This window comes from Chrysochloris asiatica, unplaced genomic scaffold, assembly GCF_000296735.1.
Source record: "Chrysochloris asiatica unplaced genomic scaffold, ChrAsi1.0 scaffold00036, whole genome shotgun sequence".
Classification (NCBI taxonomy): Eukaryota; Metazoa; Chordata; class Mammalia; order Afrosoricida; family Chrysochloridae; genus Chrysochloris; species Chrysochloris asiatica.
The window spans coordinates 2,071,265-2,086,901 of record NW_006408554.1 but is presented as its reverse complement, the minus strand read 5'-3'; the positions used below and the strand labels follow the sequence as shown (position 1 = coordinate 2,086,901).

The 15,637-nt window shown below is 41.1% G+C and overlaps 1 protein-coding gene and 1 pseudogene across 1 annotated transcript in view; one reads left to right on the top strand and one right to left on the bottom strand.

Annotated features, from left to right (window-relative positions):
- The window catches only part of LOC102815678 (ubiquitin-conjugating enzyme E2 W-like), an 88,625-nt gene that overhangs the window by 58,793 nt on the left and 14,195 nt on the right, over nucleotides 1-15,637 (bottom strand). The gene's annotated exons all lie outside the window — the stretch shown is intronic.
- On the top strand, nucleotides 13,255-13,728 carry LOC102815306 (annotated as a pseudogene).

The following is a 15,637-nucleotide window of genomic DNA, read 5'->3' as shown; positions in this document are numbered from 1 at the left end:
CTGGGGACTTTGGACCCAGAGAGGGAAAGGGACTGTGGGCCGAAAACTGGGGGGAGGAGGGGGAAGTGTAGGGGGCGGGTTTCTGGAATATACCCTTTGGGTGGTTGATGATGCATGGAGGGGACTGGAATCATAGCAGTGAGATGATATACGATGGAATGAATGTAAAACTGAAGTTCTCCCATGTAAATTATCATATAATTCACAATAAAACATTAAAAAAAAATTCTATATTCAGTAAAATTGTCCTTCAAAATTGAAGGTGGCTTTACAAGTTCCCAGGTAAACAAGAGCTAAGAGAATTTGTTGAAATAGAATGCATAAACATCGATATTCTAGGCATTAGTGACCTGAAATGGACTGGTATTGGCCATTATGAATCCGACAGTCACATGGTTTACTATGCTGAGAATGACAAATTGAAGAGAAATGGTGTCACAGTCATCATCAAAAAGAACATATCAAGATCTGTCATGAAGTACAATGCTATCTGTGATAGCACAATATCCACATGCCCACAAGGAGGACCAATTAATACCACTATTGTTCAAATTTATGCACCAGCAACTAAAGTTAGCAATGATGAAATTGAAGAATTCTACTAACTTCTATAGTCTGAAACTGAAGAAGCATGCAATCAAGATGCATAGATAATTACTGGTGATTGGAATGCAAAGGATGGAAACAAAGAGGAAGGATCAGTAGTTGAAAAATATGGCCTTGGAGATAGAAACAATGCTACACATCACATGATATAATTTTGCAAGACAAATTGTCTTGTTCATTGCAAATACCTTTTTAAACAACATAGGCAGCAACTACATATAAGGACCTCAATATAGCATACACAGAAATTTAACTGACTACATCTGTTGAATAGGACGGTGGAAAAGCTCCATATCAGCAGCCAAAACAAGGCCAGTGGCAGACTGTGGAGCATATGCAAGTCCAGGCTGAAGCTTATAAAAATTAAAACAAGTTCTAAAGAGCAAAACTATGACCTTGAATATATTCCACGTGAATTTAGACATCAATTGAAGAACAGATTTGATGCATTAGCCACTACAGATCAAAGATCAAGAGAGTTGTGGGATGACATCAAGAATATCACACAGGAAAAAAGCAAAAGGTCATTAAATTCTCAGTCCCATCCAGAACCTGAGGTGGAACATACCCATTTGAAAGGACAGGCAGACCAGCCTGGAGCAGCTAGAGAAACAGAACTTACTTCTGAAACAGAGAAGAGGAAAGGCTGGTTGGTTCGAAGTATGGTGAGACCTGGGGTCTCCCTAAGCCCATGGACAAGGACATAGCCGCAGAGGGTTAGAGCTGAGAGTGAAGCATCCAGCTGATTATGAAGTGAGGGGAGATGGCCAAGAATGCCCAGAGAACAAACAAGAGGGCGGATCGGGTAGAAGTGCAGTGAGGAGCTCTGTCAGCAACAACACACTATCAGACCAAGAAAGCTCAGAGGATAGTGCCAGAACCCTGAACCACATATAAAGGAATATTTAGAAGGTTGGAAGGCTTACAACTAGGGGAATTTGTAGCAGAAGCAAGAAATCCATAGCTTTCTAATTCAAGATGCTCAGCTGCTCCCAGATCCACCATCTTGGAAGAGACCAAGCAAAGAAAGGATCAGAGCAGCCACAGACACCTGACAGAACCACGCATATAAAGGTGTGGACATTCTTTATTTTTATAACTGCTCATTGGTCTCTAGCTGGTTGCGCACCTCCATTCTGGTGACTAGAGGGGCTGCCAGAGCGAGTGGACACCCCATGCCCACTATAGGGTTCTACTATGAATGAGCACAGATCTCCTCAAAATTTAAAGTGAGTTTCCACTTAAAACCAAATTGCAGTGCAAAACGGCCACAGCCAGCCCTGAACTGTTTATAAGTAGGAAAACGGCCTGAACAGAAATTGTGGAGCAGGGCAGGCAGAATGAAAAGGAAATAGGCCAAAAATTAAATCCTGAGTTACATCACGACGACCAACAGTGGTATCTTGAAATTTATGAGTGAAAAGGGAAGACCATATCCTGATCCCATCTACCTGGAGGCAATCAGAAAACAAAAAAATACCAAAATGCACACACAACTAAGTATTAGAGCCACAGATAACCCCTGTATATGCCCAAAAAACAGAAACAGATGACCATATCAGCACATGTCCATAAACGAGATATAGACTGAGAGACAAATGAGCTGGAAGTAGACTTACACTCCATACTGGAAGACGTGCAGGCTTTGGAAATGCCTTGAGAAGGAATTCAGAAAAATGATTTAAAATGTATCAAAACACTTTACAATGCAGTTGAGAAAACTAAGGAAGAAGTCAGGAAAGCGCTACAGGAACAATCAAATATGATAGATACAGCATTGGAAACAATTCAAAACCTATAGAAAGACGTCCAAACGATTAATAATGGAATACCAGAAATGGAAATTACATCCAAAGGGCAAAGGAGTAGAATTGAAGAGATAGAAGCCAGAACTAGTGAGCTAGAAGATAAACCACTCAACACTATTAAGATAAAAGAGCAAGCACAAAAAAAGATTTTAAAAATCTGAAGAAGGCCTAAGATTCATATTGGACATCATGAAGAGGAATAAGGTAAGAATTATCGGCTTTCCAGAACAGGAAGAATCATACAAGTCCACAGAGGAGATAGTTAAGTGCTTCTGGATGAAATTTTCCCTAACATCCTGAGAAGCGAAAAGATAAGCATTCAAGGAAGCTCAAAGAACCCCAGGAAGGATAGACCCTAAAAGACAATCACCAAGACATATAATAATCAAGCTCTCCAAATCAAAGATAAGGAAGGACAGATTCCTGAAAGCAGCTAGGGAAAAGAGAAGTGTAACATACAAAGGCAAGCAAATCAGATTAAGCTTGGATATCTCAACAGAAACCACGCAGGCAAGAAGGCAATGGGGAGACACATATAAAACCCTGAAAGAAAAAAAACCTGCCAACCAAGAATCCTCTACCCAGCAAAGCTGTCAATCAAATATGAAGGTGTCATCAAAACATTCCAGGATAAACAGAAGCTAAGGGATTTTGCTAAAGCCAACCCTGCTATGAAAAACATCCTAAAGGAAATTCTGTGGACTGAGAACCAACAAGAACAGACAGCAACCAGAGAATGACGTACATGGCAGCATCACCTTGAACTCAATCGACAAATGGAAGAGTCAAGAACAGAATAAAATTATAAGAACAGAGGATCTGGGAGGTCAGTCTATGATCAAAACAATCAGTGTGAAACAAACTAAAAACAGAGGAACAGAGATCAAGGTGGTGATTTGATCAGGTAGATTACAGGATAAAACAGACTGTCTTAAATGGAGGGAAGAGTTAATAGAATATAAGGTCACCACAACAGTGGGGTTGGGGTGGGGATTTAGTTTGGGTGCTGGGAAGGGCAATACAAGAAGGGGGAGGATGTGGAAGAACAAGATAGACAGGGGAACACTGAAACAGGTTTGCATGGCCTAAGTGGGGCAGAAGTAAATACTGATGAATGCTCAACCTTGGAATAATAGTGCTCTGTGATACAGGGGAAATAATACTAAAATGCTTGACTGTCTTATGAATAGTGGTTTCCCTTGCCTACTATTGTAAAATAGACACTTGAGCGGGATAGAAAGAAATGTTGGGAAACATGATTACAGAAACTAGTAAGCCTGTCTTCAGCCTATAGCTGATTGGAATACCTAAAAGGGGTTCTAGAACTTGCCCAGTGAAACAGGCCTCTTGCAAAGCCTTTGAAGAGTATAGGACCTTAGGAGGAATCCTGAGTCCCATCCAGAACCTCATGCGGTGGGAGATTCCCACTAGCGAGGACAAACAGACCAGCCTGGAGGAGCTACAGCAACAAAAGATACATCTTCAAAGAAAGATCACCAGGAAAAACCCCAAACAAAAATGTCAGCATGACTAGTAACTACAAGAAAAACAAGCTGTTTGCCAGGAAGACATCAAGGCAAACAATCAAGTTCCTTCAGAACAAACTCCCCTCTAAGACTGAAACTCAAAGGGAACACATGAGCAGGCATGTTAGCTTGTTGGTGACCATATTCGTCTATTGGTGAGTGGATGAGGGGGAAAGGCAGCAATGAAGAAATTGGCTGAGTTAAACCATGGTCCATTGACTCCTGCTGACGTGGAGATGAGAGAGAGAAGAGGAAGTGCTGGCTGCTCCATGTGGTGAGACATGGGGACACCTGAGCCCAAGGACAAAGACATAGCCACAGAGAGCTAGAGCTGAGAGTGAAGCATCCAGCTGATATGAAGTGAGGGGAGATGCACAAGAACACCCAAACTTGCAGATAGTACCCATTTGACCCAGCCTCAATGGCTTGATAATCAGAACTCAACTAGAGGAAGATTTAAAAAAAAAAAAAGACAAAAATGTATTTATAAAGGAAAAAAGGGTAAATTGCTACAATTTGATGAACCTGACCTATACTCATGGAGGTAATAACTCTAAATACCAAGAGAGGGAAGGAGTCTTTACATCAAATATCAATGGTATCCTCTCTGTACACAGGGTAGATAGGGACCTGCAACTTAGACACTGGCTACCTAAAATGAGGGGTGATAAAGGCACAAAGTAACTGGCTTATTTACAAGATTTCAAGAGGGAGTTTACTTTAAGAGTATGGGGCTAGGGGAGAAAGAGTCCCCACTGAATAGTTTTCATCTTGTCTAGATGTGTCTAGTGAAGAGAGATGGGGTAAGTTCGTATGATTCAATAGTTAATGTCATGACTAATTGCGACTGTCAGAATTGTAAAGGTAGAAGTTTTGTAACAAAAAGAGGGGAGTGGTTTATCTTACAGTCCAGAAACAACGGACCCTAGGACCATCAAGGGAGAGAGCAAAAGCAGAATGCGGACCTTATCCAGAGAAAGAGGCAGAGATGGGGTCATGGAGAGGAGGAGAGACTGAGGACTCTAGATTCATGGGAAGAGAAGGAATAAGAGCTGGTGGCCAGGAAGCAGACTTACAGGATGTGCTTTTTGGAAGTGTAAATTATTATTTATGCCTGAGCGGTTTTTGTTTTTTTTAAAGCTAAAGTGAATAGAGATAAATACTGTTAAACTGATGGTACATCATTGTAATGACACAAGGTCTATGATTTGTTGAATGTAAAACTAATGATCTGTCCTGTAAACTTTCACTCAATCCACAATAAAAACCTTAAAAATAAAGGAATGCCCAAAACTGTAAAAGTACACATTGACCTAGCTCTGATGGCTTGGAAGATAACTCCACTAAAAGAAGATTTAAAAAAAAAAAAATTGAAGATGGAAACCAGTGTAAATTGCTACAATTTGATGAATCGAACTTGAACTACACTTATAGATTGCTGTCATTGTTAAGTGGCTTCGGGTTGACCCTGTATAGGGTTTCCAAAGAGCAGCTAGTGAGTTTGAATCTCTAACTTTGCAATTCAACAACTTTGCAGTTCAGTGTATTAACCCATAGCACACCAGGATGTAATAACTCAAAATACCAACTGCAAGGGAAGGAGTCATCCTACCCACTCTGTATGCAGGGGTGAGAGGGATTGGAAACTTGGAGCTTGGCTACCTAAAATAGGGGGCTATAAAGGCACGAAATGAATGGCTTACAAGTTTTCAGGAGGGAGTTTAGTTTCAGAGTGTGCAGGGAAAGGTAGAATCCCCACTGAATAGTTTTCACCTTGTATAGAGGAGTCTCATGAAAGGCGGTGGGGATAAAAGATTCATATGATTCAATAGTGTGTAACTGTTAACATGACTAACTGAGATTGTCACAACCATAAAGGTAGAAGTTTTGTAACATAAAAAGGGGAGTACTTAATCTTAAATTCCAGGAACAGAAGGAAAAGAACATGAGCAGAATGTGGAATCCTATCCAGAGAAGCAGTGACACCAGAGATAGAGGCAGCGATGTCATGGAGAGATAGACCAGCTGAGGACTCTAGACTTCTGGAAAGAGAAAGACTGTGTGCTGGCAGCCAGCAGGCAGGGTTGCAGAATGTGCCCTTTGATTGTTTAAATGATTATACATTCCTGAGTGTTTTGGTGTACATCCAAAAAAAACAAACCAGAGGGAATAGAAGCAAATACTGTTGAATGATGATATACAGAGAGGATTGTAATCGTTGCATTGAAACAACGAGTGTAAAACTGATGTTTTCCAATGTAAACTATCACTCAATTCACAAGAAAACTTTTTTTTAAAAAGGGTCATTAAGAAGATAAGAAGGAAAAGACCAAAATAGATGTCAGGAAAGATTCTGAAACTTGCTCTCCAGCATAGAGATGCTAAAGCAAATAGAAGTGAGGAGGTACAAGAGCTGTACAGAAAATTTCAAAGGTAGCTCGAGAAAAAAATTCAAACCTCCACTTGCAGTACTGAAGGATTCTATGGGCAAATTACTGAACGATGCTAAAAGCATCAAAACAAGATGGCAGGAATACGTGGAGTCACTGTCTCAAAAACAAATGTTCGATGTTCAACCATTGCAAAAGGTAGCATATAATCAAGAGCCAATGATCCTGAAGGAATAAGTCCAAGGTGCAGTGAAAGCACTGGCAAAGAACAAGACACCTGGAATTGATGGGTCACGAATTGAAGTTTTTCAACAAACAGATGCAGCACTGCAGGCACTCACTCATCTATGCCAAGAAATTTGGAAGACAGCTTCCTGGCCAATTGTCTGGAGGAGATCCATTATTTGTGTCCATTCCAAAGAGAGGTGACCCAATGGAATGCGGAAATCATCTGACATTGATATACCATGCAAGAAAAGTTTTACTAAAGGTAATCCAAAAAGAGTTGCAACCCTACATTCACAGAGAACTTCCAGAGGTTCAAGTTGGATTCAGAAGGCATGGAACGAGGGATATCACTGCTGACATCAGATAGATCTTAGCTAAAAGCAGAGAATACCAGAAAGATGTTTACTTGTGCTTTATTAACTACGCAAAGGCTTTTGATTATGTGGATCATGACAAGCTATGGACAATATTATGAAGTATGAGTATTCCGAAAAATTAACTGTGTTCATGAGGAACCTGTACTTAAACCAAGAGGCAGTTGTTCAAACAGAACAAGGGAACGCCAAATGGTTTAAAATTAGGAAATGTGTGCGCCAGGGTTGTATTCTTTCGCCATACTTATTCAATTTGTATGCTGACCAAATAATCTGAGAAACCATATTATATGAAGAAAAACATGGCATCAGGATTGGAGGAAAACTCATTAACAAACTGCGATATGCAGATGATACAACTTTACTTGCTGAAAGTGAAGAGGACTTGAAACACTAATGGAAGAGCGAAGACCACAGCCTTTGGTATGTGTTGCATCTCAATGTAAAGAAAACAAAAATCCTCACCACTGGACCAATAAACAACACACATATAAACAAAAAAAGACTAAAGTTATCAGAGATTTCATTTTGCTCAGATCAGCCATCAACACTCATAAAAGCAGCAGTCAAGATATCAAATTACGTACTGCATTAGACAAATCTGCTGTACAAGACTTCTTAAAGTTTAAAGGGTTGAAGAGCAAAGATTTCAGTTTGAGGACTAAGGTGCACCTGACCCAAGCCATGGTATGTTCAATAACCTCATAATCATGTGAAAGATGGACAGCGACGACCATACGGAAGACCACAGAAGAAATGTTGTATTTGACATATGATGTTAGAGAATATAAAAGTACCATGGACTGCCAGAAAAACAAACAAATCTGTGTTGGAAGAAGTCTAGCCAGAATGCTTCTTAGAGGCCAGGATGGCCAGACTTCGTCTCTCATCCTTCAGACATACTATTAAGAGGAACCAGTCACTAGAGAAGGACATCAAGCTTGGTAAAGTGGAAGGTCTGAGAAAAAGGAAGACCCTCAACGAGATGGATTGGCACAATGATGGCAGCAATGGGCTCGGGCGTCGCAACAATTTTAAGGTTTCCCAGGACTGGGCAGTGTTTCATTCTATTGTGCATAGGGTCACTATGAGTCATTACTGACTCAATGACACCTAACAACAACACAAAGAGGTCTTTTGCAGCAGAACTGCCCAGTGGAAAAGATCATTTATTTGCTGACTTCTGCTTCTATGAGTGTTGACTGTGGTTACAAATAAAATGCAATTCTTGACAAATTCAAATTGTCTCCATTTATCATGTTGCTTACTGGTCAGTTGTAAGGATTTGTTTTATTTATGTTGAGGTGTAATCCATACTGAAAGTTTTTGACCTTCCTCAGTAGGTACTTCAAGTCCCCTTTGCTTTCAATAAGCGAGGTTGTATCATCTGAATACTGAAAGTTATTGAGTCTTCCTACCAACCTGATGGAGAATCCTGGTGTGGTGCTGTGGGTTCATATGCCAGACTGCAAAGTCAACTAAACTGCAAGGTCGGCGGTTCAAGCTCACCAGCTGCTCCTCAGAAAACCTATTCAAGGTTGCTGTGGGTCGGAACCTACTCAACAGCACTTAACAACAACAACACCAATCTGATGTCACATTCTTCTTCATAAAGCCCAAGTTCTTGGATTATCTGCTCAGGATATAGAGAATAGTGAATATGCATAAAAGTGTATGAAAGACACAATTGGTGACAACATCATACAACAGGGTAAGATGTGATTTGTAGAAACCAAATTTATTATTAAACTTAGGAGGCCATCAATTTGAAGCAGGTTGTTTATTTAAGATAAAAAATACAAACAACAAAGAAATATCTAAAAATATATATATACAAAAGGATAGTAGAAGGAATTGCAAGTGAACACTATGAAACTATTGTTGTTGTTATTAAGTGCCATCAAGTTGGTTTCGACCCATAGAAACTCAATATAGGGTTGCCAAGTAGTAGCTGGTGAGCTTGAACTGCAAACCTTGCAGTTTAACGGCTTTGCAGTCTGACGCATTACCCCACAGCACTATACCAGGATTCTTACAAGATGATAAAATACTCAATTAATCAAGAAGATATAGCAACTATATTTAATGAACCCCAAAATACATGAAACAGATGTAGACAAAAGTGAAGGAAGAAATGGAAAATCCTATCTATAGTAATAGTTAGACTTCAACCAATCTTTTTTAGTAACAGGACATGTACAGGATAATAGTAAGAAAAAAGAGGCCTTGAACAACACTATAAACCAACTAGATCTAACAGACATCTATAGAACACTCCATCTAACAATGATACAAGACAGATTCTTCTTTAGTGCACATGAATATTCTCAAGAATACACTACCTGAAGGTAAGTAGAAAAATATTGCTACCAAAAACTTACTATGGAAAAAAATGCAAAAATCCTCAATACAGTCTTATGAATCTTGGTTTCCCTTGCCTACTATTGTAAATTAGATATCTGAGGAGGAGAGAAAGGAATAGCCAGAAACATCACCATAGAAAGCTTGTAAGCCAGTCTTCAGTCTATAACTGATTGGAATACCTAAAATGGGGCTAGAACTTGCCCAGTGCAAGAGGCTTCCTGCGGAGCTTTTGCATTGCATAATTCTGATACCCATCCACCTCTTCTGAAGTGGGAAATTTTCACTTAAAAAGACAAGTAGACTTGAAGAATAACAAGGAAGTGGCAAGCCACCGCATAACATAGATGAACCTTGAGGACATTATGTTGAGTGAAATTAGTCACAAAAAGAGAAATACTGCATGGGACCACTACTGTAAAGGACTAAGAAAAAGAACCCATACTAAAGGGGGTAGGGGGAATTCTTTGTTGATTGCTGGCAAGTTGGTGGTGGGTGAGGGGAGGGAGGGGAAGGTGGAGCACAGGGCAGGGAATAGACACAGGAAAGTTTGGGTGCTGGGAAGGGGGGGCAATATACGAGGGAGAGGGAAATGGAAGAACAAAGCAGATGGGAGAACAATTAGGCATGTTTGAATGGGCTAAGTGGGACAGAGATAAAGAATGATGTATGCACAACCTTAGAACTACAGGGCTCTGGGATACAGAGATTGAGTCATGGTTGGAATGGGGAAAAGGGGGGAATAATGTTAAGATGCTTGGCTGTCTTTTGAATCTTGGTCTTCCTTGCATTATAATATAGACACTGGAGGGGGAGAGAAAGGAATAGTCAGAAACATCACCATAGAAAGCTTATAAGTCCATCTTCTGCCTATAACTGATTGGAATACCTAAAATGGGGCTACAAAGTGCCCAGTGAAGGAGGCTTCCTGTGGAGCCTTTACAATACATAAGACTATAGGTAGAAGCCTGAACCACATCCAGATCTCCAGAAATGGGAAATTTCCACTTGAAAGGACGAGCAGACCAGCCTGGAGTGGCTAGAAGAACAGAAGATACTTCTTGAAAGAAAGACCTACAGGGAAAAATGCAAAACAATAGATGCAGATGGACTGTTACTACAAGAACAAGCAAGTTGCTTGCCCAGGAAAATCAAGGCAAGTGGTCGGGTCCCCTCAGTGCAAACCCCCTTCCAAGACTAAGACTCAACAGAAATACACGCTCTGTTTGGTGACCACACTCACACCGATAGGGGGAAGAGAGGTAAAAGCAGCAATGAAGCGGCAAGCTAAGCCCTACAATGCTCGGTGAGCTTCTGTGGACCCGGGTGGAGACCTGGTTGGCCAGCAGTATGGGTAGACCTGGGGACTCTTGGGCCTAAAGTCAGTGGCGTGGCCACAGAGGACTAGAGTGGAGAGTGACGCTACCAGCTGATAGGAAGAGAGAGCATATGCACAAGAACACCCACACTTGAAGATGGTACCCACCTGACCTGGCTTCGATAACTGGATGATCAGAGTTCAACCAGGAGAAAAAAGAAGAGGAAAAAAAGAGTAATCTGATACAATTTGATGAACTTGACCTACACCTATGGATGCAGTAACTCAAAAGAGGGAACAAATCCTTACATCAAGAATCATTCCCACCCCCTCCACACACAGAGTAGACAGAGATGGGCAACTTGGACATTGGATACCCAAAATGGGGGGGGAGGGGGGGGGAGGAATGGACTACTAAGGCAAGAAGTGACTGGCTTACAAGCTTTCAAGAGGGAACCTAAAGCCAGGGGGCATGGAGGAAGGCAGAATCTCCAGTGAGTACTAACCAATCTGTCTAGGTGGAGCTGATGAAATGAAACACAGATGGGTCACTTGTGATACAATAGTGATTAAGTGTTATCAGGACTGATTGTGAGGGTTGGAAATGTAAAGGTAGATGTTTTATAGCAAGGAAGGGAGTGACTAACTCTTCAGTCTAGGAGCAGAGGTCTCTAGGACCATCAACAGAGAAGAGCCAAGAGTGGGACCCTACCCAGAGAAGCAGCAAGGCCCGAGACAGAGGCAGAGACGATGACATGTGTGCTGAAGACTGGGGGTGGTAGGGGTGCGGGGAGTGTAGGGGGTGGGTTTGTAGGATATACCCTTTGGTCGGTTGATGATGCATGGAGGGGACTGGACCCATGGCAATGAAACAATATACGACAGAATGAATGTAAAACTACAGTTCTCTCATGTAAACTATCATATAATTCACAATAAAACATTAAAAAAAAAAGACAAGTAGACCAGCTTGTAGCAGCCAGAAGAACAGAAGATACTTTCTTTGAGAGAAAGACCAGCAGGAAAAATCAAAAACAATAATGGCAGTCTGATTGTTCCCTGGGGAGCCATCAAGGCAAGCAATCAAGTCCCCTCAGGGCAAACCCCTTTCAAAGACTGAAACTCAAAGGGAATACACAAGCAGGCATGTAATCTTGCTGATGACCTTGTTGATCTATTGATAAGGGGAAGTGGGGGAAAAACAGCAATGAAGCTGTGAGCTTTGTGGAACCACTTTCAATAGACTCCTGTCAACCTGGATTGAGACCTGGTTGGCCAGCAGTATCGCAAGACCTGGACCTTCCTGAGCCCATGGACAGGGACATAGTCACAAAGGACTAAAGCAGAGAATGAAGCGTCCAGCTGATATGAAGTGAGGGGGGATGAACAAGTACACCCATACTTGCAGATAGTATCCATTTGACATAGCTTCAATGGCTGGATTATCAGAACTCAACAAGAGGAAGAAAGAAAGAAAGGGAAAAAAAGTGTAATCCACTACAATTTGGTGCACCTGACCTATACTTATGGATGTAGTAGCTTAAAAGAGGGAACAAATCTTTACATCAAGGATCATTCCCACTCTCTCCGCACATAAGGTTCATAGGGTTGGTTAACTTAGATATTAGCTACCCAAAATGGGGGGGAAGAGGGCTACAAAGGCCGGAAGTGACTGGCTTACAAATTTTCAAGAGGGAGCTTAGTTGTTGTTTTTTGTTTTTTGTTTTTTTTTTGGGGGGGGGGAGTAGAATCTCCACTGAGTGGTTTCCAACCTGTCTAGATGGAACTGGTGAAAAGAGATGGGGATAAGACTATAGTTTAATAGTGAGTAAGAACTATAAGGACTGACTGTGAATGTTGCAAATGTAAAGGTAGACATTTTGTAACAAACGAAGAGGAGTGGTTGATATTGCAGTACGGGAGCAGAGGACCCTGGGACCATCAAGGGAGAAGAATGGAGTGAAGGACCCTATCCAGAGAAGCAGCGACACCAGAGATGGAGGCAGAGACAATGACATGGAGAGAAAGAGTGACTGGGGACTCTAGACTCAAGGAGGGAGAGGGGCTATGTGCTGATGGTGTGGGGGATGGCACGCAGGGTATACCCTTTGATTGTTTTAATGGTTATATATTCCTGAGTGCTTCAGTGTACATCCCAAAACCAAAACAAAATAAAACAAACAGAGGGATTGGACACAAACACTGTTGAATGATGATGCATGGAAGGGATTGTAATCATTGCAATGAAACGAAATACAATGAGTGTAAAACTGATGCTCTCCCATGTAAGCTATCACTCAGTTCACATAAAAACTTAAAAAAAAATTTTTTAATCCTCAATACAAATTGAATCCAAAAGCATATTAAAAGGATTGTGTCATATATACAGGGTCACTAGGGATGGGCAACTTAGACATTGGCTACCTAAAATGGGTGGGGGCTATAAAGGCACGAAGTGACTGGCTTACAAGTTTTCAAGAGCGAGTTTAGTTTCAGAGTGTGCAGGGGAAGGTAGAATCCCGTCTGAATAGTTTTCATTTTGTCTAGATGGGTCTGGTGAAAGGAGATGGGGTAAGATTCTTAAAACAAAAAAAAACGACTGTGGCTCTTCGCCATCTTCCCTGTTTCTCAGGCGCCGCAGCCATGAAGGTCGAACTGTGCAGTTTCAGCGGATACAAAATATACCCCGGACACGGGAGACGCTATGCCAGGACCGATGGGAAGGTTTTCCAGTTACTTAATGCAAAATGCGAATCTGCATTCCTTTCCAAGAGGAATCCTCGGCAGATAAACTGGACTGTCCTCTACAGAAGAAAGCACAAAAAGGGGCAATCGGAAGAAATTCAAAAGAAAAGAACCCGCTGTGCAGTCAAATTCCAGAGGGCCATCACTGGTGCATCTCTTGCTGATATAATGGCCAAGAGAAACCAGAAGCCTGAAGTTAGAAAGGCTCAACGAGAACAGGCCATAAGGGCTGCCAAGGAAGCAAAAAAGGCTAAGCAAGCATCTAAAAAGACAGCAATGGCTGCTGCTAAAGCTCCCACAAAGGCAGCACCTAAACAAAAGATTGTGAAGCCTGTGAAAGTTTCTGCTCCCCAAGTTGGTGGAAAGCGCTAAATTGGCAGGCTTAAAATAAAGACTCAACTGCAATTCTAAAAAAAAAAACAACGACCGTGCATCATGACCAAGTGGATATATCCCAGAAACACTAAAAATGAATGTAATATATGACAAAAGGAAAGAAAAGAACCACACAACCATCTCAATTAATGCCAAAAAAGCATTTGACAAAATTCAACACCCTTAACCATGATAATAGAGTCCTGGTGTGGCACTATGGGCTAATGCGCTGGACTGCAAAGTCAGTTTGAACCACAAGGTCGCTGTTTGAAGCTCACCACCTGCTCTTTGGAAACCATAAAGAGGGTCACTATGGGTAAGAACCGAATTGATACTACTTAACAACCATGATAAAAACACACAGCACTTAAGAATGGAAGGGAAATTTCTCAAAATAATAAAAGGCATTTATGAATAACCCACAACCAATACCACATTCAATGGGGAGAGAATGAAAGTTTTCTCCCTAAGATTAGGAACATGACAAGGACTCCCACTTGCACCACAACTATTCAATAATTATACTGGAAGTTCTAGCCAGAGTAGTTAGGCAAGGCAAAGAAACAAAAGGCATCCAAACTGGAAAGGAAGAAGTAAAGCTGTATTTGCTGATGACAAAATCCTTTATATAGAAAATCCCAAAGAATCTACAAGAAAATCCCAAAGAAACTTCAGGAAATCTTATCCCATCTCCGTTCACCAGACCCATCTGCTGTTGTTGTTGTTAAGTGTCATCGAGTCGGTTCCAACCCATAGTGACACTGTTTAGGGTTTCTGAGGAGCAGCTGGTGAGCCTGAACTGCCAACCTTGCAGTTCAAACTGCTTTGCAGTCTGGCACATTAACCCACAGCACCACACCAGGACTCCAGACCCATCTAGACAGAGCTAATAAGTGAATTCAGTAAAGTTTCAGGATATAAAAGCAGCACACCAAAATCAGCTGTGTTTTCTATACACCAGCAATGAACAATCAGAAAAGGAAACTAAGAAAACAATTTCATTTACAAGAGCATTTAAAAGGATAAAAAGATTAGGAATGAATTTAACCAAGGAAGTAACTTGTACAGAAAATGATACACACTGCTAAAAGAAATTAAAGATCTTAATAAATTAACACATCTGTGTTCATGGACTGCAAGCCAACACTAAGGTATCAGTACTACCCAGAGGCATCTATAGATTCAACACAATCCCTATCAAATCGCACAATCCTTTTTGATGAAATGGAAATAATCCTCTAATTCGTGTAGAAATGCAAGGGGTTCTAAATAGGCAAAATAATCTTTAAAAAGAACAAACTAGGACTCACACGTCTCAATTTCAAACCCCATAAAGCTTCAGTTATCAATACAATGTGGTAATGGTATGTGTGTTGTTGTTAAGTGCCACTGAGTTGATTCCAATTTATAGTGACCTATGTGGGGTTTTGGGGGACAGAAAGACTCATTTTTCTCCTATGGAGCACAGCAGGTGGTAGGCTTGAACTGCTTACTTCACAGTTCACAGTCCAGTGCTCTCTGTACAGAAATCACAAAATTCCCGATACTGGTATAAGGATGTTGTTGTTGTTGTTAAGTGCCATCGAGTTGGTTCCAACCCATAGTGGCCCTGTATAGGATTTCCAAGCAGCGACTGGTGAGCTTGTACCTTGTGGTTCAAATCAACTTTACAGCCCAGCACATTAACCCATAGCGCCACACCAGGACTCTGGTATAAGGATACATATAGAAAAATGGAGTCAAACTGAGAATTCAGAAATAAACCCATTATATCTATTGGCAATTTATTTTCAACAAATGACGCCAAATTAATCTCATGGATGAAGAACATTCTCTTCAACAAACAGTCCTGGGACAATTGAATTTCCATATATAAAAGAAGAAGGGGAATGGAAGAGCAAGGTGG